The sequence below is a fragment of the Somniosus microcephalus genome, unplaced genomic scaffold, assembly GCF_052327205.1.
Source record: "Somniosus microcephalus isolate GS21.2 unplaced genomic scaffold, FLI_Smic_1.0 unresolved_chr1, whole genome shotgun sequence".
NCBI lineage: Eukaryota > Metazoa > Chordata > Chondrichthyes > Squaliformes > Somniosidae > Somniosus > Somniosus microcephalus.
Genome location: NW_028225179.1, coordinates 163,889,782 through 163,915,555, shown reverse-complemented (window position 1 = coordinate 163,915,555; position 25,774 = coordinate 163,889,782). Strand labels below are relative to the sequence as shown.

At 47.4% G+C, this 25,774-nt stretch overlaps 1 pseudogene across 1 annotated transcript; it reads right to left on the bottom strand.

The window, feature by feature from the left end:
• Positions 1–4,241: 4,241 nt before the first annotated feature.
• On the bottom strand, positions 4,242–22,017 carry LOC147096449 (nuclear factor 7, ovary-like; annotated as a pseudogene). Its single transcript, XR_015074923.1, has 6 exons — positions 19,025–22,017; positions 18,843–18,938; positions 18,516–18,749; positions 16,012–16,034; positions 15,118–15,233; positions 4,242–4,889 (listed from the first exon to the last, which is right to left on the bottom strand). The product of XR_015074923.1 is annotated as a nuclear factor 7, ovary-like (transcript).
• Between the last annotated feature and the right edge of the window lie 3,757 nt (positions 22,018–25,774).

Here is a 25,774-nt window from a genome sequence, read left to right as displayed (position 1 = left end):
GGGAGAACCCTGTCTCACTGATCTCTGTATCGGAAAATACTTAGATAAAAAACCATTACATTTAACACAGCTAAATATGTTTGAATAAAAAATCCTCATCCACTGAATGAAATTTTCCTTGAAACCAAATGCTTCCAAAACCTTCAATAAAAACTCATGACAGATCCTATCAAAGGCTTTCTCTTGATCTATCTTTAACACATAAGCCTCCCTCCCACTCTCTTCCATGAGCTCTATCGCATCTCGGATTGAGACCACAGAGTCTGCGATGTCCCGGTCTATGACTCCATAGGACTGAGAGGGCCAAACTATCTCCGGTAACACCTCCTTCAAACGATTTGCCATAACCCTCGCCAAGATCTTATAATCCACATTTAATAGTGTGATGGGCCTCCAATTCTTCAGATCCCGTCTATCCCCTTTATTTTTATATAAGCTAAGCTTATGACACCTCTCCTCATAGATGGGGCCAGGCTTCCCTCAATCTGCTTTACAATTTTCTTATATTCGCCTTTAATACCAATGAGACCGCTAGTTAATTGTTGTATTAAAGGGTCGTACACAACAGGTGTCAGCCGAGGCTCAGTGCTAACACTCTCGCCTCTCAGTCAGAAAGTTGTGAGTTCAAGTCCCCAGTCCATGAGACTTGAACACTTAATCCAGGTCGTCACTCCCAGTGGCAGCACTGAGGGAGTGCAGCACTGTCGGAGGTGCCGTCTTTCAGATGAGACACTAAACCGAGGCTCCGTCTGCCCTCTCAGGTGGACGTAAAATATCCCAGGGCAGTATTTTGAAGTAGAGCAGGGGAGTTATCCCCGGTGTCCTGGGCCAATATTTATCCCTCAATCAACATCCCTGAAAAACCGATTATCTGATCATTGCTGTTTGTGGGAAATTGTCTGCTGGGGTTCCTACATTGCAGCAGTTACTACACTTCAAAACGTACTTCATTGACTGTAAAGCACTTTGGGACGTCCTGAGGCAATTAAATGTAAGTCTTTCTTACTACTTGCTGTTCCTTCAGTGTGCAGCCCGTTGTTTATCGTGTTTTCGGTTTTCCCGCGGCTCTTCCTTCTCTCGATGCCCCGCCGTGTGTAAGATTCCTCTGATGAAAATCACATCTCAGAAAGAGTAGTTTTCCTGACTGAAGCAGTTCTTTCTGCAGACTTTCACGTGACACCTGCTTATTGAGGGGGCTGTTTGTACATCTGTGTTCCTGAGCAAATCCACTGTCATCTTCTTAAGATCCAGATATTACTTCAAACACGATCAGCAAGTGGTCAGAACATTCTGTACTCTTTCATTCTAAACAATTGTTACAAATACCGGGACACATTCTTTCACATTATATTATCATCAAATTCTACACAAGATTATCATCCAGTTTCAGCCATGTGGGCAGTTTGTGGTTAATACACAACATTATCACAGCAGAGGGGATACAGCAAGGGTCACATGTAGGCAGGGACCATGCGTGGTGCCCAGGCCAGAGAGGACAGCAATAGCACAGGGGGTGGGGAGAAAGGAAAGTAGACTCTATTTTGGGGGCTTTGAATCAGTGGCTGTTCCAGACTCGCTCGGTGCGGCTGGAGCGTAACTCTGGCATTGCCTGGAGGGCCAGGAATTTCAGGTCAGCAGCTCGCCATTCTGCTTCAAGACGGAAGATTTTAATTTCGGATTCTCTTCTGCAGCAGCCACTTTCCTCACCCCAATCGATCGCCCTGCCGATCCAGCTCCCCCAATTCCCCGTTCCACACCAGCTTCATTCAGCCCGACTTCACATCCGCCCGGTTTCCGCCTCAAGATGCGCCCCTCCCCCAATTGACATCCTGATTTCACCGACCCGGGCCCAGGAATTCTGGGCAAAGTCTTCTTCCTCAGAATGAACTCCCCCACCCTGGGAACGGGGCCTAGTTTGTGATGTTCCCCGAGGAGTGCTGCACAGATTGGGCCAACACCCCACACTCTCTGCTCTTCAATGAAGGCACTGATCCATTTATTTTCCACTAGCTGGAGTGCCCGGCGGTGCCGAGGGTTTTTTGAGGGCATGTTGTTATGAAAAAAGTACAAATAATTTTTTATATATATAAATGAGTTTGTCTGTCTGTCTGGGAAGGAGAGAGGGAAAGAGAGAGAGAGAGAGGGAAAGAGAGAGGGGGAAAGAGCGAGGGGGAAGGAGAGAGAGAGAGAAAGGGGGAAGGAGAGAGAGAGAGAGGGGGGGGAAGGAGAGAGAGAGACAGAGAGAGAGAGGGAAGGAGAGAGACACAGAGAGAGAGAGGGAAGGAGAGAGAGAGAGGGAAGGAGAGAGAGAGAGAGAGAGAGGGAAGGAGAGAGAGGGAAGGAGAGAGAGACAGAGAAGGAGAGAGAGACACAGAGAGAGAGGGAAGGAGAGAGACACAGAGAGAGAGAGGGAAGGAGAGAGAGACAGAGAGAGTTTGAATCTCGGTGGCCGAAGGAAGGAAGGAAGAAGGCGAGCTCTCCCTCCCTCTCCCACCCCTTCACTCTTTCCCTCCCTCACCCCTTCACTCTTTCCCTCCCTCCCCCTCTCTCTCCCTGCCCCTCTCTCTCTCTCCCCCCGTCTCTCCCTGCCCCTCTCTCTCCCCTCTCTCCCTGCCCCTCTGTCTCCCCTCTCTCTCTCTCCTCTCCCCCTCTCCCTGCCCCATCTCTCTCTCCCCCCCTCCCTCCCCGCTCTCTCTCCCCCCTCCCCTCCCTGCTCTCTCTCCCCCCCTCCCTCCCCGCTCTCTCTCCCCCCTCCCTCCCTGCTCTCTCTCCCCCCCTCCCTTCCCGCTCTCTCTCCCCCCTCCTTCCCCGCTCTCTCTCCGCCCCCCTCCCCGCTCTCTCTCCCCTCCTCCCTGCTCTCTCTCCCCTCTCTCTCTCTCTCCCTCCCTCCCCTCCCCTCTCCCTCCCTCCCCTCTCCCTCCCTCCCCTCTCCCTCCCTCCCCTCTCCTCTCCCTCTCCCCCTCTCCTCTCCCTCCCTCTGCCTCCCCCTCTCTCCCTCCCTCCCCACTCTCCCTCCCTCCCCTCTCCCTCCCTCCCCTCTCCCTCCCCTCTCCCTCCCCTCCCTCTCCTATCCCTCCCCTCCCTCTCCTATCCCTCTCCCTCCCCTCTCTCTCCCTCCCTCCCCATTCTCTCTCCCTCCCCTCCCCTCTCCCTCTCTCCCCTCTCCCCTCTCCCTCTCTCCCCTCTCCCTCCCCTCCCTCTCCCTCTCTCTCCCTCCCCTCTCCCTCCCTCCCCTCTCCCTCACCTCTCCCTCTCCCCCTCTCCTCTCCCTCCCTCTGCCACCCCCTGTCTCTCCCTCCTTTCCGGTACCAGAACGGAGTCAGTCCGACACCGGGAGGCCAGGTGCCCATCGCTCCAAAGCGAGCCCGGGGTTCCTCATCGTTAACGCGGCGGGCCTTTGGACCCAGTTGGCCGGGCGGCAGACGAATGCCTTTCGCTGCGGACTCCTGTGTCCGATTTCAGTCGGGGACGGCTCAGAGAGAGAGGGGGGGGGAGGAGAGAGAGAGAGACTGGGGGGATAAGAGAGAGACGGGGGGGGGAAGAGAGAGAGAGAGAGACTGGGGTGGAAGGAGAGAGAGAGAGAATTTTTTTAGCTGCAGGCCCTGCCGGTCTATAATGGCCGCCACTTACCTCACTAACGATTAGGCCCCGCCCACAAATGCCATGAAACGCCCCCCCGTGAGGCAGTGCGCGGATTGGTCAACAAACACGTCACTCAACGCTAATTAGCTTTTGTACATTTTTTGAACATTTTTTAAAAGTAAATACGCCTATGACACTCCCCTGATTGGTCAAATATGCCTATTATACTCCCCTGATTGGTCAACCGCTAATTAGCAGATTTTGTATGTTTCTTGAACGTTTTTTTAAAAGTAAATATGCCTAGGACACCCTCCTAATCATAACCTTTCTTTTGATATAACATATGTGTAGGTACGCTCTATAACTTTTGAGTGATGCTCGGACAGAGAGACAGACAGTCACCACTATTTTTATATATATAGATAGATGTGTTGGTGGTTCTGCTAAAATCGCAGCCAAAGGAAGGTCACAGGAAATGAAGTTAAATGTTGATCGGGTAATATCTCCCCAGGAATTCCAGGCTGTGGTCTCTGGAGGGGCAGAGACTCTATTCCAGTCCAGGTTGGGCGGGGATGATAAGTTGCAGGGTGAGGGTGGGAGGGTTATTCAGTGACCCCGGCCCTGCTGGGGTTCCAGTCAAACACTGATTACAAACTGAGTTACAATTGGAAATGTTTATTACACAGAAACACCCGGGAGGAAATGGAATGAGAAACTGAAATTGGAGGTAAAATGATGGAAACAGACCCATTACTGTCAGTGACCTTTAACCCCGCAGAGTGTCAGCGGGGCGGAGTCTTTCCCGCTGAGATTCCATCCCGGATTGAAGATGGGAAAGATTCTCTCAGTGAAAGTGTGGGTGAAAGTGTGGAGATGGGACATGTTGTCCGCATTGTAAAATGACACCTGTCCGCCCTCATAGTCCAGGTAGACCCCGATCTTCCGGGGATCCACACTCGGTGTCAGGCGGGTCGGTGAGGGGGATGTGAGGGCAAAATAGTTACTTCCGGGGTACAGCCACACAATCCAGTATCCGCTCTCAGGTCTCAGGTCGATTCCCCCTTTCCTCTCGGCAGTCTCGCGAGTCACTCCGATCTCCCACCGAGTCTTGCTCCCCACCTCCACCTCCCAGTAGTGTCTCCCTGATGTGAATCCCTCCGATCCCAGGACACTTGTCCAGGAATCAAACCTCTCCGGGGTTTTTGGGAGCCGCTGCCGTTTGTCTCCGAGTCTCACACTGGTCCGGTCCTCAGACAGGATGAGCCGGGGATGGGCTGTGTTCGGATCCAGGGTTATAGTGGCTGGAGCTGGGGGAAAGTGAACATAACACAGTCAGTGATTTAGGCCGCGATTTCCTCTTCCTCGGCAGGTCGGTGATCGGCTGAGTCGATGGCGGGTCCCGACCCCGCTGCTGGCTCCAGCCTGGTGTGTGGAATGATTTCCCCCTGATTGGATGTGCTGAGCCCCGCCCAGCGCGTTTCCCACCAATTGAAGAAGCAGGTCTGCTGACGTCTTTGATGACGCGTCACCAGCCGGTTTCCTTCAAGGGACCATGCGCAATTTGATATTGACAGTTTTGCTGTCAATGTTCTACAGCTTTGAGGGGCAGCAAACACTGACAGGCACGGCACAGAGGTGCACCTTTGCACCCAGGCTCTCCTATGACTCCCTCCTTTAGCTTACAGTCACAGCACACAGGGAGGTTCTCTTCCCTTCCAATGGTTGGAAGAGACCACCCCAGGAGACCAACGCAGCCTGGTTCCACATTGCACAGGATGACACAAGCAGGGATGTCATCAGGAGGACCAGGCTGCAGTGGCGCAAACCTTTCAATGATCTCAGTACATCACGAAACATTACTGCAAAGCCACACTCGACCTTATTTTGCTGTGGCACTCATCACATCCGCAGCACTCTGCCTTCCCTACCCTACGCCTGCACATCCTTACTCACAGCTTGCACCTCCAACAATCCCTCTCTATCTACATTATCACTTCCCCATCTCACTAGCCACATCTCACAGTCAGCCTCGTCCTCGTCCAATCATACCAACTGACTACACACAAGGGTAGGTACTTGTGCATTTAGCCAACGTTCATGTGAAGTTTCTGTTAATGTGGCGGCGGGCTGACAGAGGGATCCCGACCGACCCATCACCCAACGAGCCCACTGACACCCCCGAAAAATTCGCCATTGAGTTTCTTGCCATGACAAAATCAAATTCTGAGTGAAATTTACAACACAGGAGGAGGCCATTCGGCCCATCGTTTCCACGCAGTCTGACAAAGAGCTATCCCCCCTAATCCCACTTTCCAGCACTTGGTCCGTAGCCCTGTAGGTTACGGCACTTCCAGTGTATATCCAAGTAATTTTTACGTGTGACGAGGGTCTCTGTCTGTACCACCCTTTCAGGCAGTGAGTTCCAGACCCCCACCACCCTCTGGGTGAAAAACGTTCTCCTCAGATCCCCTCTAAACCTCCGACCAATTACTTTAAATCAATGCCCCCTGGTTATTGACCCTTCTGCTAAGGGAAATAAGTCCTGCCTATCCACTCTATCTAGGCCCCTCATAATTTTATACACCTCAATTAGGTCTCCCCTCAGCCTCCTCTGTTCCAAAGAAAAGAACCCCAGCTTAGCCAATCTTTCCTCATAGCTAAAATTCCCCAGCACCAGGCAACATCCTCGTAAATCTCCTCTGCACCCTCTCTAATGCCATCACATCCTTCCTGTGATGTGGTGACCAAAACTGTACACAGTGTTCGAGCTGCGGCCTAACTAGTGTTTTATACAGTTCAAGCATAACCTCCCTGCTCTTATCACAGAATCACAGAAATCCCACAGTGCAGATAGAGGCCATTTCGGCCCATCGAGCCTGCACCGACACATATCCCACCCGATCCCTGTAACCCCTACACCAACACATATCCCACCCTATCCCCGTAACCCCACGTATTTAATCCCCCTAACACTAAGGGTCAAATTATGATAGCCAATCAACCTAACCCGCACATCTTTGGACTGTGGGAGGAAACCGGAGCACCCGGAGGAAACCCACGCAAACACGGGGAGAATGTGCAAAGTCCACACAGACAGTCGCCCAAGGCCGGATTCGAACCCGGGTCCCTGGCGCTGTGAGGCAACAGTGCTAACCACTCTGCCACCGTGCATTCTATGCCTCGGCTAATAAAGGCAAGTATTCCGTATGCCTTCTTTCCAGTTAGCTTAATATCGGTGGTAGGAAAGATCATAGAATCTTTACACAAATATGTAATTGAACAATATCTAGAAACTAAAAATATAATAAAGTAGTCAACACCTATGTCAAACGCAAAGACCATGCTTGACCAAACTTATTGAATTAAGAACATCAGAACATAAGAAATAAGAGCAGGAATAGACCATACGGCCCCTCGAGCCTGCTCCGCCATTCAATGAGATCATGGCTGATCATCGACCTGAACTCCCACTTTCCCGCCCGATCTCCATATCCCTCGATTCCCCTAGAGTCCAAAAATGTATCAATCTCAGCCTTGAATATACTCAAAGACTCAGCATTCACAGCGCTCTGGGGCAGAGAATTCCAAAGATTCACAACACTCTGAGGGAAGAAATTCCTCCTCATCTCAGTCTTAAATGGCCGACCCCTTATCCTGAGACTATGCCCCCTATTTCTAGACACTCGAGCCAGGGAAAACAACCTCTCAGCATCTACCCTGTCAATCCCCTTCAGAATCATGTATGTTTCAATGAGATCACCTCTCATTCTTCTAAACTCCAGAGAGTATCGGCCCATTCTACACAATCTCTCATCATAGGACAGCCCTCTCACCCCAGGAATCAATCTAGTGAACCTTCGTTGCACCGCCTCCAAGGCAAGTATATCCTTCCTTAGATAAGGAGACCAAAACTGTGCACAGTACGCCAGGTGTGGTCTCACCAAGGCCCTGTACAATTGTAGCAAGACTTCCTTACTCTTATACACCAACCCCCTTGCAATAAAGGCCAACATGCCATTTGACTTCCGTATTGCTGGCTGTACCTGCATGCTAGGTTACATGCATGTTTCTTGCACGAGGACAGCCAAATCTCTATGAACACCTACATTTGAAAGATTCACACCATTTAAAAAAGCTCTGTATTTCTATTCTTCCTACCAAAATGAATAACCTCACATTTCCCTATATTATACTCCATCATCAGCTTATTGCCCACTCACTTAGTCTATCTCTATCCCATTGCAGACTCTTTGGGGGAGAAATTCGGTGGAGCCGCAAACGGGGCGGCAGGCTCGCCTGGGCGCCGGAATTAGCGCAGCGATCGGAGCAGTTGCGACCGCCGCAAATTCAGCTTGAACGCCCCAAGAGGGACACGGGGCGAGGCTCGAGGCGCTCCGCGTCCCTCTTAGGGCGCTGAAACTGAATATCGCAGCGTAATGTGCAGCAGCGCCACACGCTGCGGCACGGCGCGCTGCGGTACTGCAGGCCTTCCTCCCATTCTTAAGGGGGAGGGGCCTGCACCAGCGAGGAGAAGTGCCGGGCTCTCGCAAAACAGCCGGCACTGCCGCGGGGGGAGATCAGGAGGCCGGGGACGGAGGTGATGGCAGGCGGCCGCCGGAAAAAACAGCCGCCCCGCACCTCCACCTTAATTTGCGCCACTGCCGCCACAGGTAGGCCCCATGAACCGGGCGCGAGTTGCGAACGGCGCTACAGAGGCGGGCGCTACCGAATATCGAGATCGGGGCGGTAGCGGGGCGCTGCGCACACCGATGATGTCATCAGTGGCGGCGCAGCGCAACAGGCTAATGCCGCCATTAGCGCCCCAGCTAAATATCGCGGGAGGCGTGGCCAGTGGTGCTAAAACCACTGAGTGCCCTCTTTAGGCGCTAACTGGTGGCGCAGCCCACCGAATTTCTAGGCCAAATGTTCTCGTCACAGCTTACTGTCCCACCTAGCTTTGTATCATCAACAAATTTGGATACATTACACTCAGTCCCTTCATCTAGGTCATTAATATAGATTGTAAATAGCTGAGGCCCCAACTGATCCTTGCGGTACCACACAAGTTACAGCCTGCCAACCTGAAAAAGATCTGTTTATCCCTACTCTCTGCTTTCTGTTCATTAACCAATCATCTATCCATGCTAATACATTGCCCCCAACCCCATGAGCCCTCATCTTGTGTAATAACTTTTTATGTGGCACCTTATCAAATGCCTTTTGGAAATCCAAATATACTACATCCACTGGTTCCACTTTATCTACCCTGCTAGTTACAGGAAACTTTGGTTTATCCGGAGGTTGTATGTCCGGAAACCTCGATCTAATGGCAGACATCAGCAGCCATGTTGGTTAGGTTTTTTTTCTTCTCCTAGCATTTTTTTTCTTCTCCTAGCATTTTTTTAAACAGTCAGGCTCTGGAAAGCATCTCTGTAGCTTAGCAACAGCTTCAGAGATGCTTCCAAGGTACGGGCTGAGTGTTTACAAGCTGTTGCTAAGCAACAGTGTTTGTTGTCAGATACGGAGATGAAAACCTCCGTATCCTTCAACATTAGCGCTGGTCTATCCAGAAGTTTTGATAGATCGGCAGCAGCTCGGTCCCGTCGGTGCCGGATATCGCAAAGTTTCCTGTACACCTTCAAAAAACTCTAATAAATTTGTCAAACACAGTTTCCCTTTCATAAAAGCATGTTGACTCTGCCTAATCATGCTATGATTTTCTAAGTGACTTGATACCACTTTGTTAACAATGGATTCCAGCATTTTCCCGACGATTGATGTCAGGCTGACTGGCCTGTAGTTCCCTGTTTTTCCTCTCCCTCCTTTCTTGAATAGTGGTGTTACCTTTGCGACCTTCCAATCCACTGGGACCATTCTAGAATCTAGGGAATTTTGAAGATCAAAACCAATGCATCCACTATCTCTTCAGTCACCTCTTTTAGAACCCTAGGATGTATGCTGTCAGTCCAGGGGATTTGTCAGCTTTTAGTCTCATCAGTTTCTCTAGTACTTGTTCTCTACTTATATAAATCCCATTAAATTCCTCACCCTCATTCGACCCATGCTTCCCCACCATTTTTGGAAGGATGTTCTTGCCATGGAGGAAGTGCAGCGAAGATTCACCAAACTGATGCCTGGGATGGCAGGAATGACGTATCAGAAGAGATTGGGTCGATTGGGCTTGTACTCGCTGGAGTTTAGAAGAATGAGAGGGGATCTCATTGAAACTTATAAAATTCTAACAGGACTAGACAGACTAGATGCAGGAAGGATGTTCCCGATGGCGGGGGAGTCCAGACCCAGCGGTCACAGTCTAAGGATAAGGAGTAAGCCATTTAGGACAGAGATGAGGAGGAATTTCTTCACCCAGAGAGTGGTGAACTTGTGGAATTCTCTACCACAGAAGGCAGTTGTGGCCAATTCATTAAATATATTTAAGAAGGAGTTAGATATATTTCTTAAGGCTAAAGGGATCAAGGGATATGGGGAGAAAGCAGGGACAGGGTACTGAATTTGGATGATCAGCCATGATCGCATTAAATGGCGGAGCAGGCTCGAGGGGCCGAATGGCCTACTCCTGCTCCTATCTTCCATGTTGCTATGTTTCTATGTGTGCTTTTTGAGTCTTCTACTGTGAAGACAGATACAAATATTTGTTCAACGTTTCTGCCATTTCCTTATTCCCCATTATAATTTCTCCTGTCTCAGCCTCTAAGGGACCAATGTTTACTTTTGTTACTCTTTTCCTTTTTACATACTTGAAGAAACTCTTACAATCTGCTTTTATATTTCTTGCTAGTTTTCTCTCATTCTATTTTTTCCCTTTTTATCAATTTTTTGGTCAACCTTTGTTGGTTTCTAAAACTCTCCCAATCTTCAAGCTTACTATTATTCTTTGCAACATTATAAGGTTCTTCTTTCAATCTAATGCTAGCCTTAACTTCTTTAGTTATCCACGGTTGGATCGCTTTGCTCGTGGAGTTTTTGTTTCTCAATTGAATTTATTTTTGTTGAGAATTATGAAATATTTCTTTAAATGCTAGCCACTGCTTATCTACCACTATACATTTTAACCTATTTTTCAAATCTACCTTAGTTAACTCGCCCCTCATACCTATGCAGTTGGCTTTATTTAAGTTTAGGACTCTAGTTTCGTACTAAGGCAACTCACTCTCAAAATTAACGTGAAATTCTATCATATGATCATTCTGCCCCAGAGGATCTTTTACTATCAGATTGCTGATTAGCCCTGTCTCATTACACAATACAAGATCTAAAATAGCCTGTTCCCTGGTTGGTTCCATGATATATTGTTCTAGGAAACTGTCCTGAATGCATTCCCTGAACTCGTCCTCCAGACTACCTTTGCCAAATTGATTTGTCCAGTCTGTATGAAGGTTAAAGTCACCAGGATTATTGTATTACTTTTGTTGCAAATTCCTACCATTTCTTGATTAATATTCTGTCCAATGGTATAGCTACTATTACGGGGCCTATATACTGCTCCTACCAGTGTTTTCTGCCACTTATTATAACTTAACTCCACCCATACTCATTCTACTTCCTGATCTTCTGAACCGAGATCCTTTCTCGCTACTGTCTTTATGTCATCCTTTATTATCAGGACAACTCCACCATCTTTTCCATTCTGCCTGTCTTTTCAAAACGTCAAATACCCTGCAACATTTGATTCCCAACCTTGGCCACCTTGCAACCATGTCTCTGTAATGGTTATTAGATCAAACCCATTCATCTCTATTTGTGCCATTAGTTCATCTATTTTCTTAAGAATGCTTCATGCATTCAGAGAAAGAGCCTTTAATTTAATTTTTTTACCATTATTCCCTGATTTGACCTTATTATCTGCTGCACTGCTACCATTAAACAATCTGTCTCTTCCTGTCACGCTCTGCTTATTTTTACCCAAATCACTACACTGCTCTATTGCCTTGACATTTCTCTTTAGATTTCTAAATTTCCCCTCACCTGACCCATCCCCCCTCCTTTTTATAATTTACAGTCATATCGACAGCCCTAGTTATTCGATTCATCAGAACACAGGTCCCAGTGTGGTTTAAGTGGAGCCTGTCCCGGCGGAACAGCTCCCTCTTTCCCCAGTACTGGTGCCAGTGCCCCATGAATTGAAACCCCTTTTTCCCAGACCACTCTTTGAGCCACGCATTTAACTCTCTGATCTGCTTGACCCTATGCCAATTTGTGCATCGCTGAGGTAGTAATCAAGAGTTTATTATACTTGTGATTCTGCTTATTAATTTAGACTCAGCTCCTCAAACTCCCTCAGCAGTACCTCATTCTTAGTTCTACCTATGTCGTTGGTTCCTACATGGACCACAACAACTGGATGCTCCCCCTCTCACTCCAAGTTCTTCTCCAGCCGTGAGGAGATATCTTTAACCCTGGCACTGAGCAGGCAACACAGCCTTCGGGACTCTCTTTCACGGCTGCAGAGAACAGTATCTATCCCCCTGACTATACTGTCCCCTACTACTACCACATCCCTTCCTTCTCCCCCCATTTGGATATCCCCCTGTACTGCAGTGTCGTGTTCAGTTTGCCCATTCTCTCTGCCGTCCATTTCCTCATCCATACAGGTAGAAGGTACCTCATACCTGTTGGACAAGGTCCAGGGCTGAGGCTCCTCCATCACTACATCCTGGGACCTCATACCTTCCTGACTCGCAGTCACACCCTCCTGTCCCTGACCACTGACGAACTCTAAAGTACTACTTAACATAATGGGTGTGACTGCCTCCTGGAGCAAAGTGTCCAGGTAACTCTCCCCCTCCCTGATGCATTGCAATGTCTGCATCTCGTACTCCAGCTCAGCAATACTGAACCGAAGTCCCTCGAGCTGTAGACACTTACTGCAGATGTGGTTGCTCGGGATCGCGATGCTCCCCACAGACTCCCACATGTTGCAGTTACCACACACCACCTCCCCTGCCATCTCTAACCTTGTTTTATTTATTAATTAATTAGTTAAAGATTTTATTCAATCGATATTTTAGGATTATCGTTTGATTATTTTATTTAGTTTAAGTTATTCATTTAATAAGTACTAGCAAGTTACAGTTTCTCAGTTCTTAATATAACCCAGTTCCCTAACTTAGAGAGCAAAAAGAGCTGTAATACTCACTATTTGAATTATTTGAAGAACTAACAGAAAGAGTATTATTGAATAATTACTTTGCCTCAGTATTTATCAGCACGACTAGCAAGGTGACCATGATATTAGAAAAAGATCAAATAAAATGTAGAGACATTTAAGATAGAAAGGGTGAGTTAATTGATAAACTGATCAAACTTAGACAGGATAAAACCCCTGGTTCAGATGGATTGCACCCAAGCGCATTAAATAAATTAGTGAAGATAAGGCACTATTACATATATATAAATATAATGAGAAAAGGGAATAGTGCCAGAGGACTGGTGGACTGCTAGTGTGATTCCTATATTTAAAAAGGGAGAAGGTACAAGTCCAGGGAACTATCGACCAGTTCGTTTAATGTGGGTGGTAGGAAGGATCATGGAATTTTTACTCAAATATGTAATTGAAAAACATCCAGAAACTGAAAATATAATGAAGTAGTCAGCACGGATTTCAAAAGGGAAGGCCATGCTTGACCAAACTTACTGAAATATTTGAAGAACTAACAGAAAGAGTAGACAAGGGCAATGTAGTAGATGTAATATATTTGGATTTTCAAAACTCCTTAGATAAGGTACCGCATAGTAGACACCTTGATTAAGGTCAGAATATGTGGAGTCAGGGGACAAGTAGCAGAATTGATAGCAAGCTCGCTACATAAAAGAAAACAGAGAGAAAGAGTTAAGGGTAGCTAGTCTGACTGGCGAAAGGTGGGAAGTGGTGTTCCACAAGGATCAATGTTGGGACAACTGTCACTAAGCTTTTACATAAACGATTTGGACTCTGGAATGAGCAGTACAATTGTGGATGACAACAAATAACTTAAACTAAATAAAATAATCAAACGATAATCCTAAAATATCGATTGAATAAAATCTTTAACTAATTAATTAATAAATAAATAAAGGTTAGAGATGGCAGGGGAGGTGGCGTGTCATAACTGCAACATGTGGGATTAATTAATACAGAGGAGGACTGTGACAATATAAAAGAAGATATTAATGCACTTGTAGAATGGGCGTGTAATTGGCATATTAACTTCAATATAGATAAGTGGTGAATTCTGGTTGGAAGAATAAGGAGGTTACATACTCCTTGAAAATAACAATCTAAATGGGGTAGAGGAGAAAAGGGATCTGGGGGTACAGATACACAAATCACTAAAAGTATCGATGCAGGTTAATAAGGTATTAAAAGGCCAACGAATCACGGATGTTCATTTCTAGAGTGATAGAACTAAAATGCAGGGAATTCATAATAAACGTGTATAGAAGCTTGGTTAGACCTCACTTAGAGTCTTGTGAACTGTACTGGTTTTCATATTATAAAAAGGATATAGAGGCTTTGGAGGAGGTGCAGAATAGATTTACAAGGATGATAGCAGCCAAGAATGAAGGGTTGTAATGATCAGGAAAGACTGAACAGGCTGGGGCATTTTTCTCTAGAAATGGGAAAGCTGAGGGGTGACCTGACAGAGGACTTAATATTATGAAAGGGTTTCATAGCTTAGACATAGAGAAGATGTTTCCACTTTGGGGATCATCAATCTAAGATTTTCCCTAATAAATGTAACAGGCGATTAAAGGGAAACTTTGTTACCAAGAGAGTGGAGAGAATGTGCAACTCGCTCCCACATAGAGTAGTTGCAGTGAATAGCACAGATGCATTTAGGGGAAGCTAGATAAACACGTGAGGGAGAAAGGAATAGAAGGATATGGTGATGGGGTGGGATGAAGTAAGGTGGGAGGAGGCTCGTGTGGAGCATAAACACTGACATGGACCTGTTGGGCCGAATGGCCTGTTGCTGTGTTGTAAAGACTTTGTAAAAATAAATTATCAGGCTGGGGCATCGAAGCATTGTTAGGGAACCAAAGGGGCAGGACAGTGCACCAGGAGGGCGGGGAGGACCCCTGGAGAGAACAGGTTGTGGGAGGTGTGATGGGACAGATGCCCCCGATGCTGGGGGAGGGCCTTGGAGGGGGGACGGGCTGCTGAGCCCAGTTTCTGCCAGGGGAGTGGGTTTCACGGTTTCCATTCCATTATATATCAAACCTTTTTGTGACGAGCTGTCTGGGTATTTTTCTGATGCTGCAGAGTGACCCGTCAGTCTGAAGGGTGAGAACATTGTTCTGTGTCACCAATAATACACACTGCTTCTGTACAGCATCGTCACTCCTGGATCTGATGTGTGGTCAGAGACAGGTACACCGATTTCACAAACCAGCTTCAAGCTCATTGTGGAGATTATTTCAGGAAGTTTTTTGTTCCTAATTGTCTAAATACTGTAGCTGTATTTCATTATTTTGATGTATTCACACAAGGAGAATTTTACAAAGTGTGAAATAGGGGCGATGAAAACTCTTTACCTGGGCTGATGTTCTCTATCATTTCTTTCCACGCTGTGTACTGTCTGGGCCCTTTGAATATTCCCAGCGGCAGATTCCGGCCGTCCAATGAAATGAGATATTCCTCTTCACTGATTCTGAAAATATCAAACACTCAACTCTAGGGCCTAGAAATTGGGTTTTGGCGCAGCAACGGCTTTAGCGCCGGAAGTTAGTGCCGGAGCTAAGTCGCGCTGGTCGGGCCAAAAATTCACTACTTCTGCGCCCAAACGGCTGCCGGCGCTGCTGAAAGCTGTTAGCGCCTGAAAACTGGCGCTATGCGCTGAATTTCGGCGCTATTCCGGCGCTGCGGCGCCCGCTGCGGTGCGGCAGGTTCGGGAAGTGCAGGCCTCCTCCTTCCCTTAAGGAGGACCTGCCTGCACCCGGCCGCGGCCCGCGATAATCTTATTAAAAATGAGCCCGGCACCTCGGACAAGTGCCGGGCTTGCTTCTGTTCCGGGGGGGGGAGGGGGGGAAGTCCGGGGAGGGAGCTGCGGCCAGGCGGGCGGCGGGAAAGCGGCCGGCCGCCGCGGGGCCTTTAATGCGCCGGCGCAAACTTGTGCAAGGCACCTCTGCCAGAACGTTGCTTGCGGCTGCCACGGGCGAGGCGGCCGCAAGTCAATTTCCCAGTTCGGGCGGGTTACCATGGCAACCGGGACGCTGCGCACACCGATGACGTCATCGGTGCCGGCGCAGCGCTACCGGTCTACCGCGGCGGAAGGGCCCCAGGCAATTTAGGCGCCGGCGCCAATTGCAGCGCTAGGCCCTCTAGCGCCGCAAAATCGGCGCTAAGGGCACTGAATTTCTAGGCCTAGAAATCCAGCCGTTTGTTCCTTTAACAGGTTAAATAACATTTCAGTAGAGAGAACGTCATACCTTCTTTTCCGGGAAGCTGCCTCCTGAAATAAAACAGAAACATGGATCTGAGTTCACAGTCAGGGTCTGGGAGCAGAAATTCAGAATTCAACATCACACACTGCAACATGACAACAAGTGTGAAATATTTCAGCTGTGTCAGTGGGAGGAACAGCCCCGGAACAAACAGTGACAGGACCGAAATAACAACAGAAAATGCTGGAAAAACTCAGCAGGCTAGGCAACATCCGTGGAGAGAAAATAGAGTCGACGTTTCGGGTCTAACCCTTTCTCAGACCCGAAACGTCGACTCTATTTTCTCTCCACGGATGTTGCCTAGCCTGCTGAGTTTTTCCAGCATTTTCTGTTGTTATTTCTGATTTCCAGCATCTGCAGTATTTTGCTATCGTACTAGTGACAGGACCGAGTTACTGTTTGGATTTTCACCGGGAAATATACCTGGTAAAAGAACATTATACGGTAATTTTTTGGGAAATGCACAGAGTAACACTTGAAGTCAGACATTTTACACTTCTCCTTAAAAATGTTTTGCCGCCATTAACAATTTATTGATACATGCCTTAGGCGGCAGCGCTGTGACAACTGGATCTCGACAGCTGACAGAGTCGTGGCAAACTGTGAGGGAGATGGCTATCCCCAAACTTGAGACAAATAAAGATATTTAATAATATTGGAAACCTGGGTGTGTATCTATATATTGTCTCACAGCCATGTACGGTGTCTAGGGCTTATAGTTTTGAAGGTGACAATAACCAGAGACTAACTGTGATGTGTGAACTTCTTGCAAAGTCACTTCACAATAAGGTCAAGAGCTGTGAGGATGTACAGACTTAATTCAATCCCCATTGTATACTCATCCTGTCCGCACTGTGACACTTCTATGATGAAATGCTCCTCCTACACTTACAACAGAAGCTCTGTAGACCTCCAGCCTGCCTTGCTGTAGTTCCACAGTCGCCCACTGCTGGGGCCACAGCGCCTCCACTGGTAGCTGCGTGTAGTTGCAGCCTGACATGTCCACAGAATACAATGCGAATATAAGTGTGGACCCAGCAATTTATAATGGGAGAAAATGCAGAACATTTCCAATATCTTAGACAGTGGAAGATAGATAGATGCGAGGAGAGAGCCTCCATGCCTGCCGCCTCTCACCTGGTTTTAAAAGCGCAACCTATCACCAGCATAGCTTTACACGTGCGTGCTCTGTCACTGTACAATGTGAGGTTAGCAGTCAGCGTCATCACAGCTGGAGCCTGCCAGCTGCGGACTGTAATATAATAGCACCCTACACCAAGGCACTCTTACTTCTCTCTCTCACACACACACACAGATTGGTACAGGTGCAGCAAGATAACATCCAACATTAATGTTTCAGGTAGAAACTACGTCAACATTGAAGATTAGATTGGAGAGGTGGATGAAGGGATATGAAAAGAGTGTGAGTAAATGTGAATAGAACTGTTTACTCTCTCTAATTTATGCAGTTGTACAACAAGAACAGCAACTTGCATTTATATAGCTCCTTGAACGTAGTAAAATGACCCAAGGAGCTTCGCAGGAGCGTTACCAAACAAAATTTGACACCTAGCCAAATAAGGAGATATTAGGACAGGTGTCCAAAAGTTTAGTCAAAGTGGGAGGTGTTTAGGAGACTCTTAAAAGAGGAAAGAGAGGTAGAGAGAGGGAGAGGTTTAGGGAGGGAATTCCAGGGCTCGGGTCCTCGGCAGTTGAAGGCACCGCCGCTAATGGAGGAGCGATTAAAATTGGGGATGTGCAAGAGGCCAGAATTGGAGGAGTGCAGCGCTCTTTGAGGGTTGTAGTGCAGGAGGAGGTTACAGAGATAGGGAGGGGTGAGGCCATGGAGGGATTTGAAAACAAGGATGAGAATTTTTGAAATTGAGACGTTGCTTAACCAGGAGCCAGTGTAGGTCAGCGAGCACAGGGGTGATGGGTGAACGGGGCTTGGTGCGAGTTAGGATATGGACAGCGGAGTTTTGGATGAACCCAAGTTTATGGAGGGTGGAAAATAGGAGGCCAGCCAGGAGAGCTATGAGCAAAGGCACGGATGATAGATTCAGCAGCAGATGTGCTGAGGCAGGGGCTGAGACGGGTGATGTTCCACAGGTTGAAGTAAGCGGTTTTGATGATGGCGCGGATCTGTGGTTGGAATCTCATCTCGGGTCAAATAGGATGCCAAGGTTACCAACGGTCTTGATCAGCCTCTGACAGTGGCCAAGGAGAGGGATGGAGTCGGTGTCTAGGGAAACGGAGTCTGTGGCGGGGGGACCGAAGACAATGGCTTCAAGCTTCCCAATATTAAATTGGAGGAAATTTCTGCTCATCCAATACTGGATTTTGGACAAGCAATGTGGCACATCAGAGACAGAGGAGGGGTCGAGAGAAGTGGTGATGAGGGAGAGCTGGGTGTCATCAGCCTATATGACGTTGTGTTTCCGGATGATGTCACCGGGGGCATCATGTATTTAAATAAAACAAGGTCTTACCTTCAGAAATATGACTGTGTCTTGTTCCTCCACCTGTCTCTGTAACTCTGATAGTTCTCGCCCAACACAATCTAACTCCTGTTGGATTCCACTGAGGTTTTTCTCCATTGGTTCTAGAATCGCCCCCTCTTGTTCCCTGAGATCTCTGATTAAACGCTGCTCTTTCTCACTGAGAATCTGGTGCATTTGAGCGAACTCGGATGTGATGTGGGTCTGCAGACTGCTTGAATGTTCCTACCAAATGAAATGTGAAACATAATTAATGTACCGCGATAAAGGGAACAAAACTAACCAAGATCCCAGAAATTCAGCACAGGGAGACCTTACCCTAACTGCGGAAATCTGCTGTTCCTGCCGCCGTGCGGTGTCCAGAGCCAAATCCTTTCTCTTTGTAGCCGATTCTAGGGATTATGTCAGTTTATCCTGGGATTAGAAGTTAACTGAATGTAAAGTTTAAACACGAAAAACAGAGAGAGAAATGTTGCCAGAGATTCTACCGTCCATCTTACCCGGTACATTTGTGCAGCTTCTGTCAGTCCCATGAAGTTGTGGGACTTGTGACCCCGCCCCTCTGTCGCCACAAGACACTTCACACAGATCAGTTTCTTGTCAGTTTCACAAAACAGCATCAGTTCTTCCTGATGTTCCTCACAGTGATGTTTAATTCCCTTTTCTTTCGGATCCAGGTTTAATTTTCGAGCTTTCTCAGCCAGACTTGCTAGGGCCCGATTAGCCTTGAGGGTTAATTCCGGAAACTCATCTCTACATTCCGGGCAGGTGTTTGTCTCCTCCTTTTCCCAACACTGTGTGATACAGGAGCGGCAGTAGTTGTGCCCACACTCCAGTGAAACCGGATCGGTGAAGAAATCCAGACAAATGGGACAAATTAATTCATCTGTTAGACTCTGTGCCTGTTGCCTGGACGCCATGTTCACACTCAGCACTTCCTGATTCAAACCACTTTCAGTTTCGATGATCCTAAAAGGGAGGATCCAGACCGAGTTTCAACACATACCTGCTCGTCCTGTTCAGCACTGAGGTGTTTACCAGCGCACAGAGGTGAAAGTCTCCATTACAATACATTAGGGAACAGATTGAACTTTGTGTGTGAAGATTTCCCAATTGGAGGTTCGGCGCTTCTTCTCTTCCCAGAGAATAGTGGATCTGTGAAACAAGGTGCCCGCCTCCGGTGAACACTGATCGACTGTATTCCTTCAGGAGAGCTGGTCCTGTTTCTGGGTGTGGAGGAGATGGCCTGGTACCAGAGATAGCTACCCTGAAAGTCAGGGACAATGTGATCTCCTGGATTACTTTCCGTCATCTAAAGGAGCCGGAGAGGAATTTTTCAGATTCTTTCCCCCCCTAACTGCCTCTCCCAGGAGATTATGTGACTCCCTGTGGGTGGGGAGTGTCTCTGTGATGATACATTAAGGCATCACAACTCTGTGGGACAGTCTGCAGAGACCCGATGATCTTTTCTGTCCGATATGTTCGTATGTTTCCAATCCAATATTATATCCTGTTGATGGGAAATGGAACAATCCACTCACAGTGCAGTTTCAGGCAGTGTGTAGATTTAATCAGTAAATTGTGGAACTACAAACAATGTTAAGAAAAGAAAGACTTGCATTTCTATAGCTCCTTTCTCCACCACTGGATGTCTCAAAGCTCTTGACAGCCAATGAAGTACTTTTGATGGGTAGTCACTGTTGTACTGTGGGAAACGCAGCAGCCAATTTGTGCACAGCAAGCTCCCACAAACAGCAATGTGATAATGACCAGATAATCTGTTTTTAGTGATGTTGATTGAGGGATAAATATTGGCCAGGACACCGGGGATAACTCCCCTGCTCTTCTTCGAAATAGTGCCACGGGAACTTTTACATCCACCTGAGAGGGAAAACGGGGCCTCAGTTAAAGTCTCATCCAAAAGACGGCCCCTCCGACAGTGCAGCACTCCCTCAGTACCACACTGGAGAGTCAGCCTCGATTGTTGTGCTCAAGTTCCCATGGAGTGGGACTTGAACCCACAAACCTTCTGATTCAGAGGCCAGAGTCCTACCCACTGACCCACAGCTGACACTCAGAATAATTTACAATATTAGAACTTGAGAGCATTTTTAATTTGGGTTATTTTAGCAACTGTTTCCCATGACAAGCAGAGGAGGGACAGACAGCAACAGAACAAAGAAGAGTGTAGAAAGAGCAGGAAGTAAATAGAGAGAGAAAACAAAGCAGAGCAGCATGGTGCTGGAATGGAAAGTGTTAACGCGAGGAGTGTTACTGCAGTGTATGTACCTTTAAGGGGGAGAACTACTTTTTACAGCTCCTGTATCCTGTAGTACCGACAGTGACCACACCTGTATATAAACCGTGAGTGGTGCTCTGTACAGTCAGTTGCAGTTTGAACCTCATTCAGTAAACACCTGTTGATCGTTCCCTGCAGTCTTTGTCTGATTATTTGAAGGACACAACATTAAGATACCCGGATCTAACAGTTACAAATCAGGTTAACAAGCTACAGGCAACTGTGGCCACATGGGGTTCTGATATAGTGGCTATAACAGAGACCTGGCTTAAACATGGGCAGGATTGGGAACTCAACATTCCTGGCTACAATGTATTCAGGAGGGGTAGTGAAGGGAAAAAGACAGGAGAGGGGGTGGCAGTATTGGTCAAGGATAATCTTACTTCTACAGAGGGACAATATACTAGAGGGTTCAGAGACTGCGTCTATTTGGTTAGAGATAAGGAAACCAAAAGTTGCTGTTTCATTGCTGGGTGTTTAATATTGAGCCCCAAATAGTGAGAAGGAGATAGAGGAGCAAATCTGTAGGCACATTTCAGATAAATGTAAAATAATAGAGCAGTCATAGTAGGGGTCTTCAATTACCCAAATATAGACTGGAGAATAAACAGAGTAACAGGCAAGGAAGTTGACGAATTCCTAAAACGTGTACAGGAGGATTTCTTAATCAATATATTTCCAGCCCAACGACGAATTAAACATAGAAGATAGGAGCAGGAGTAGGCCATTCGGCCCTTCGAGCCTGCTCCGCCATTCAATGAGATCATGGTTGATCATTCAAATTCAGTACCCTAAGCAGTGCTGGATCTATTTCTGGGGAATGAAGTAGCAAAAGTGGAGTGTGTTTCAGTGGGAGAACAACTGGGCAATAGTGATCATAATATCATTAGGTTTAAAGTATTTATGCAAAGTGTCAAAAAAAAAATCAAATGTGAAAATTCCCAACTGGAAGAGAGCCAAGGCGGAGGGAAGCATGAAAAATCGGGGTAAGAGAAAGGTTCCGTGGCCTGGGAATGTGGCAGATGAAAGGTGGGTAGACCCCGGGGTACAGACCACACCCCGATCGTTTACCGATAGACCCCCACCCCAAAGCACCAGCTCACACCTCCTCCACTCCCAGTGCCTCTGGTGCTGTCATCCTCTATTACCAACACTTGCTGTCCCAGAGAGAATGAGAGCTGGGGTGGCGAGCTAAAGTTGTTAAACGCAATGTTAAAGCCAGAAGTTGCAACGTGCCGAATAGAAAGATGATATTCCTCGAGCTTGCATTGAGCTTCATTGGAAGAGTGTAGGAGCCTGAGGACAGAAAGGTCAGAGTGGGCGTGGGATGTGAAATTAAAGCAGCAAGTGGCCAGAAGCCCAGGGTCATGCATGCCGACTGAATGGAAGTGTTCAGCAGGGCGATCATCCAATCTGCGTTTGGTCTCCTCAATGTAGAGGAGACCACATCGTGAGCAGTGAATACAGCATAGTAAGATGGAAGAAGGACAAGTAAATCGCTGTTTCACCTGGAAGGAATGTTTCAGGCCCTGGATGGAGAGAAAGGGGGAGGTGAAAGGGCAGGTGCTGCTCCTCCTGCACTTACATGGGAAGGTGCCGGGGAAGGGGAGAGGGTGTTGTGGGTGATAGAAGAGTGAACCTGGGTGTTAGAGAGCGAACGGTCCTTTCGGAATGCTGAAAGGTGAGCGGCGAGGAATATGAAAGGGAAATCGTATTTGACAAATCTGTTAAGAGTTTTTTGAGGTTGTAACTTGCAGGGTAGATAAAGTAGAATCAGTGGATGTAGTGCATTTTGATTTTCAAAGGTATTCGATAAGGTGCCACACAGGAGGTTATTACACAGAATCAGGGCTCGAGTGATTGGGGGTAATATATTAGCATGGATTGAGGATTAGTTAACGGGCAGAAAACAAAGAGTGGGAATAAACGGGTCATTTTCGGGTTGGCAGGCTGTAACTAGTGGGGTACTTCAAGGATCAGTGCTTGGGCCTCAGCTATTTACAATCTATATCAAAGACTTAGATGAGGTGACATAGAAACATAGAAGATAGGAGCAGGAGTAGGCCATTCGGCCCCTCGAGGCTGCTCCGCCATTCAATGCGATCATGGCTGATCATCCAAATTCAGTACCCTGTCCCTGCCTTCTCCCCATATCCCTTGATCCCTTTAGCCTTAAGAAATATATCTAACTCCTTCTTGAATATATTCAATGAATTGGCCTCAACTGTCTTCTATGGTAGAGAATTCCACAGGTTCGCCACTCTCTGGGTGAAGAAATTCCTCCTCATCTCAGACCTAAATGGCTTACCCCTTATCCTTAGACTGTGACCCCTGGTTCTGGACTCCCCGACCATCGGGAACAACCTTCCTGCATCTAGTCTGTCTAGTCCTGTTAGAATGTTATAAGTTTCAATGAGATCCCCTCTCATTCTTCTAAACTCTAGCGAATATAAGCCTAATCGACCCAACCTCTCTTCATACGTCATTCCTGCCATCCCAGGTATTACTGATTGCAATGTATCCAAGTTTGCTCACAATACAAAGCTCGGTGGGAAAGTAAGTTATGAGGAGGATGCAAGGAGGCTGCAAAGGGATACAGACAAGTTAAATGAGTGGGCAAGAGCGTGGCAGGTGGAATATAACGTGGAGAAATGTGAAGTTATTCACTTTGGTGGGAAAAATAAAAAAGCAGAGTATTTTTTAAATGCTGAGACATTGGGAAATGTTGGGGTTCAGAGGGACCTGGGTGTACACGAATCACAGAAATTTAAAATGCAGGTACAGCAAGCAATTCGGAAAGCAAGAAGTATGTTGGCCTTTATCACAAAAGGACTGGATATAAGCCGAAAGATATCTTACTACAATTATATAGGGTCTTGGAGAGACCACCTGGAATACTGTGTACAGTTTTGGACTCCGTACCTAAGGAAAAATACACTTGTGTACATGCGATCCCTCAGAGAAATAATTCAAAGATATGACATTAGGTGACACATGTATGCCGACGACACCCAGCTCTACCTCACCACCACGACTCCTGACCCCTCCACTGCCTCTGTGTTGTAAACTGATTGACGACAGTCAGTCCTGGAGAAGACACAATATCCTCCAATTAAACATTGGGAAGACTGAAGCCATTGCCTTCGACCTCCGCCACAAACTCTGTTCCCTAACCACCAATTCCATCCCTCTCCCGGCCCACTGTCTCAGGCTGGACCAGATTGTTCTCAATCTTAGCATTCTAATTGATGCTGAGCTGAACTTCCGACCCCATATCCGCTCCATCACTAAGACCACCTTCTACCACCTCCACAACATCGACCCCTCTGCCTCAGCCCATCTGCTGCGGAACCCTCATCCATGCCTTTGTTACCTCTGTACTTGACTATTTCAATGCTGTCTTGGCCGGCCTCCCATCTTTCACACTCCGTAAACTTCAGTTTATCCAAAACTCTGCTGCCGATATCCTAACTCACACCGTTCACCCATCACCCTTGTGCTCGCTGACCTACATTGTCTCCTGGTCCAGCAATACCTTGTTTTTAAAAATCCTTCCATGTGCTCAAATCTTTCCATCGCTTCGCCGCTCACTATCCTCCTCCATCCCTATAACACTAACAACAATCTGTGTTTCACCAATTCTGGGCTCTTGGCCATCGCTTCGCCGCTCACTATATCCATATCCTCCTCCAGCCCTATAACACTAACAACAATCTGTGTTTCACCAAATCTGGGCTCTTGGCCATCGCTTCGCCGCTCACTATATCCATATCCTCCTCCATCCCTATAACACTAACAACAATGTGTTTCACCAAATCTGGGCTCTTGGCCATCGCTTCGCCGCTCACTATATCCATATCCTCCTCCAGCCCTATAACACTAACAAACAATCTGTGTTTCACCAATTCTGGGCTCTTGGCCATCGCTTCGCCGCTCCCTATATCCATATCCTCCTCCATCCCTGTAACACGAACAACAATCTGTGTTTCACCAATTCTGGCCTCTTGTCCTTCCCCCATTTCCTTCAATCCACCAGTGGCCGTCTTGCCTTCAGCTGCCTGGGCCCTAAGCTCTGGGATTTCCTCCCTAATCCTCTCCGCCTCTCCACCTGCCTTTCCTCCTTTAAGACGCTCCTTAAAACCTACCTCTTTGTCCAAGGTTTCAGTCACCCCTCCTCATATCTCCTTATGTGGCTCTGTGCCAATATTTGTCTAATGACACTTCTGTGAGGAGCTTTGGGACGTTATCCTACATTGAAGGCGCAGTTTAAATACAAGTTATTGTTGATAAAAACAAATAAATAAAACCCTTAAATTAAATGTACTGACTGCCGCACTGTGGCGGGGCCGATGCTAATCTCAGTGTGTTTGCTGTTATATGCAGGGCCACCCAGTTAAATTATATTGATTCCCAGAGTCCCGCACCACTGACGGAATGGCTCCCTGTGGGTGAAACACATATACTGCAGCTTCCCATCCTGTTATACTAATGGTCCTCTCCCTGGCATTTGGAGCTGGTTGGCCGTCAGGTCATACTGGCTGCTGGAAGTCTCACCCCAGTCCGCTGCATTTCTGGCAACAGCACTCGAGAATTTCAGCAACGGTTTCTTCACAATTGGTGGAATTTTCATCTTTAAAAATGGCAAAATATAAAAGACATTTCATTGAATCAACACACTAGCCAAACCATCTCTCCCCTAAAAGCTGGTGGAGCGCCCTCAGAAAATTCCACCCACCCTCCCTCCAAACCCTCAGTTCACAGAGACACTCTGTCCCTATTTCCAGGCTCACTCTATCCCACGTGCAGGGACCCTCGCCCTCTGACCCCAAGTTGGTTGAGACACTGGGCGATATTTCCCGGGACCCAGACCCAGCAGTGAGGCCATGTCCAACAGTGGGAAGAACTTTCAATCATTACTGACCTTGACAGTCTGCAGAGAGGTTTCCATCTT